We start from the raw sequence: 4,525 nt of genomic DNA, 5'->3' as shown, positions 1-4,525 counted from the left end.
GATCGCGATCTGGATTGTCATATTTTTTCTTCTGTATAACATCCCAGATCGCGATCCGGGTGTGTGGATCGCGATCTGGTTCCGCATCTATTTCACCACTGTAAGACCCCCCAGATCGCGATCCGAGGTTCTGGATCGCGATCTAGGTCATGTATTCTGAATAAAATTCGAAATTTAAACGGGTGAGATAGAGATATTGAACCCTAAAAAATATAAAAATGCAAGAAAAGACTAAAAACGAAAACGAAAGCAAGAACAAAAAATAATGACAGAGAATGAGCAATAATGGGGTGCCTCCCATTTAGCGCGTGTTTTACAGTCGACGGCTCGACTTCTTTTGGATTTATTGGGAGAAAATTAGTGCGACACGCTCCACTTCCTCGGGAGCACCATTTGGATAGTAATGCTTAACTCGTTGCCCATTCACTTTGAATGATGGACCGTCTCGTCCTCATATTTCGATAACTCCTTGTGGGGTTGCGCTCAGGACTACGAATGGTCCTGACCAACGGGACTTGAGCTTTCCCGGAAATAGTCGTAGCCGAGAATTGAATAGCAGGACTTGGTCACCTGCCCGGAACTCTCGCTTTGTAATCCTTTTGTCATGACACTTTTTCGTCTTTTCTTTGTAAATATTGGCATTCTCGTAAGCATCGTTTCTGAACTCCTCCATTTCGTTGAGTTGAAGCAATCGACGATCGCCAGTGGTTGTTTGATCGAAATTGAGCTTTTTGGCTGCCCAATAAGCTCGGTGCTCCAATTCCACTGGCAGGTGGCACGCTTTCCCATATACAAGTTTGTACGGAGACATCCCAATCGGTGTCTTGAATGCGGTTCGATAGGCCCAAAGTGCATCATCGAGCTTCAACGCCTAATCTTTTCGGTTCGTGCTCACGGTCTTCTCCAGAATCTGTTTGATTTCTCAGTTTGACAACTCAGCAAGGCCATTTGTTTGCGGATGATAAGCTAGCGCAATTTTGTGTCGGATCCCCAACTTATTCGTGAGATTAGTGAGCAGTTTGTTGCAGAAGTGAGATCCTTCATCGCTAATGATCGCCCTGGGTGTCCCAAACCTTGAGAATATGTTCTTGTGGAAGAATTTGAGGACTGTACGAGCATCGTTGGCAGTGATGGCAATTGCTTCGACCCATTTGGACACGTAGTCCACGGCAAGAAGAATGTATAACTTCTCGTTCGAAGAAGGGAATGGTCCCATGAAGTCAACGCCCCAAATATCGAAAAGCTCCATCTCTTGCATGTTGTTCAAAGGAATTTGGCTTTTGTTGGATAGGTTCCCTGTTCGTTGGCATCGATCACACCGTTTCACGAACTCGTAACTATCTCCGAATAGGGTTGGCCAAAAGAAGCCTGACTGCAGAACCTTGGCGGCTGTGCGAGATTCCCCGTGATGCCCGCCACAAGGTGAAGAGTGGCAATGTGTGAGAATCTCACGAACTTCGGTTTCTGGAACACATCTTCGGATGACACGATCGGGGCCGGTTCTGAAAAGCAACGGCTCGTCCCATAGATAGAAACGACTGTCGTAAAGGAATTTTTTCTTCTGGTGATAGGATAGATCGTCAGGAATGATTCCACTGGCCAATAAGTTGGCCACATCAGCATACCACGGAGTGTGAGTGCTAATGGCGAGCAGCTGCTAGTCTGGGAATGATTCCTGAATATTTCCTTCGGCTGGAACTTCTTCTAGTATGAGTCTGGAAAGATGATCTGCTACCACATTCTCGCTCCCCTTTTTGTCTTTGATTTCCAAGTCGAAATCCTGGAGTAGGAGTACCCATCTGATGAGTCGGGGCTTGGCGTCCTTCTTTGCGAACAAGTATCGAATAGCTGCGTGGTCGGTGTAAATGATCACCTGAGACACCAAAATATACAGTCTGAACTTGTCAACGGCATAAACGACAGCAATCATTTCATTTTCGGTCGTTGAATAGTTATTTGTGCCTGGTCAAGTGTACGACTCGAATAGTAGATGGTTTTGAAGATTTTGTCCCTCCTTTGTCCCAATACTGCACATACAGCATAGTCGCTCGCATCGCACATGATCTCGAATGGTTCTTCACAATTGGGAGTAATCATAATCGGTGATTGGGTTAGCTCCTCCTTGAGAAACGTGAAAGCCTGCAAACAAGCAGAATCAAAATCAAATACAGCTTCCTTCTCAAGCAAATGACATAATGGTTTTACTATTTTCGAAAAATCTTTAATGAATCTACGGTAAAACCCAGCATGCCCTAAAAAACTTCTAACCCCCTTGACATCCTTCGGTGGAGGCAATTTTTCAATCGTTCCGATTTTTGCCCTGTCCACCTCAAGACCCTTTTTTGACACCTTGTGACCTAGAACAATACCTTCACGAACCATAAAATGACATTTTTCCCAATTTAATACAAGGTTCGTTTCTGTACATCTTTTTAAAACAAGTTCTAGATTGTGCACACAATGATCGAAAGACGATCCAAACACAGAAAAATAATCCATAAACACCTTAAGAAATTCTTCTACCATATCATGAAAAATAGACATCATACATCGTTGAAAGGTAGCAGGTGCATTACACAAACCGAAAAGGCATCCTACGAAATGCAAAAGTACCGTAGGGGCAAGTAAAAGTAGTTTTCTCTTGGTCTTCCGGGGCGATTGAAATTTGATTGTACCCCGAATAACCATCAAGAAAACAGTAATACTCGAAACCTCCTAGCCTGTCTAGCATTTGATCGATAAAGGGAAGGGGGAAATGGTCTTTTCTAGGTGGATTTTTGCGATTATTTTTTAACCGGGGTTGGCAGCATTCAATAATCGGTAATCGAAACACACACGCCACCCAGTGACTGTTCTAGACGGAATAAGTTCATTTTTATCATTCACAATAACCGTCATCCCACCCCTTTTTGGTACAACCTGCACCGGACTGACCAACGGACTGTCAGAAATTGCATAAATCATACCAGCGCCTAACAGTTATAAGACTTCTTTTTTTACTACCTCTTTCATTGAAGGGTTTAACCGCCTCTGAGGTTGGACTCTCGGTTTATAGACGTCTTCCATTAGAATTTTGTGTTGAACAATAGACGGGCTAATTCCCTTAATATCCTCAATAGACCAACCTATAGCCGACCTATATTGTCTAAGGACCTCCAGCAGTGTGTTTGTTTCGGCCTCGCTCAAACTAGAAGAAATAATCACCGGATAAGTCTTGTCTGCTCCAAGAAAAGCATAACAAAGATAATCCGGTAATTGTTTCAATTCCAGTACGGTGGCCGTTTTCACACTAACTGGTATCTCAGGGACGATTCCTACCTCGTCTACGCCTAAAATCTCGGCACACTGAAGAAACAACACACAATCAAGCACATCATTTTCAATAGGAGTTACAGGGGAGGCAGAATGCAAATCAATAGAATTAACAATGCAGTGCTCAACAGAATCACATAATTCATACAAATCAAAAAAAGAGGAAACACAGTCCTCGATCACGTCTATTCTACTGCAATGCTCAACATGCTCAGAATGTTTAAATGCATCTGTCAAATTAAAAACAACTTCATCCCCATTTACCCTAAGCATTAAAGATCATAATTCCATATCAATCATCGCCTTACTAGTGACTAAAAATGGCCGACCTAAAATGATTGGGTGATTCATCATCTTCAGGCATTTCAAGTACCACAAAATCAACAGGCAAAATGAATTTATCTACTTTAACTAGCACATCTTCTACAATCCCATCGGGATATTTCAATGAACGATCAGCTAGTTGTAAAGTCATGCGAGTGTGGTTCAAATTTCCTAAGCCCAGTTTTAGAAACACAGACATAGGCATCAAATTAATACTTGCCCCCAAATCACATAAAGCTTTATCGAATGTAGAATTTCCAATAATACAAGGAATAGTGTAACTCCCTGGATCTTTCATTTTGGGTGGTAGATTCGACTGAAGAATGGCACTGCAAGTTGCCGTGAGTGTCACTGGTATGTCTTCTTCGATCCGAATTTTCTTGTATAGGACTTCCTTCATGAACTTGGTGTAGTTTGGCATTACCTCCAAGGCTTCTGCAAAAGGGATGTTGATTCGAATCTGTTTGATCTTTTCAATGAACTTCTTCAATTGATCCTTGAACTTCTTCTTCTTCTATCTTTCTGGAAAAGGAATAGGAGTTATCATAAGAGGGGGATTATCACGAAAAGAAATGTTATTGGGCTTACTAGCCTCTTTTGTACCACTCCCTGAAATGGTGATTTCCGGCTCGACCAGGGTTGGTGGTACAGCTGGCCTTGGTGACTCGTCTGTCGGATAAGGAGGATCGGTCATTTTCAAACCACTTCGGGTGGTTATGGCTTGACAGCTTTCTTTTGGATTGACTTCGGTATTGCTCGGAAATCCACCCTTGGCCATCGTGGACATGGATTGGGCGACTTGCCCTATTTGCTTTTCCATGTTCTTCATTGTTGATTTTAGGCCCTCCATTTCCTGTTCTTGTCGGTGAAGACGCTCGTCATACGTTGG

At 42.9% G+C, this 4,525-nt stretch overlaps 1 pseudogene; it reads right to left on the bottom strand.

Moving 5' to 3' along the window:
- Window positions 1–307: 307 nt before the first annotated feature.
- LOC148767059 (uncharacterized) lies at window positions 308–4,057 on the bottom strand (annotated as a pseudogene).
- Window positions 4,058–4,525: the final 468 nt, after the last annotated feature.

The sequence above is a fragment of the Erythranthe guttata genome, chromosome 11, assembly GCF_056151865.1.
Source record: "Erythranthe guttata isolate IM_541 chromosome 11, IM_541, whole genome shotgun sequence".
In the NCBI taxonomy this organism is placed as follows: Eukaryota; Viridiplantae; Streptophyta; class Magnoliopsida; order Lamiales; family Phrymaceae; genus Erythranthe; species Erythranthe guttata.
The sequence above is the reverse complement of the archived record's forward strand: the minus strand, read 5'-3'. Positions and strand labels throughout refer to the sequence as shown.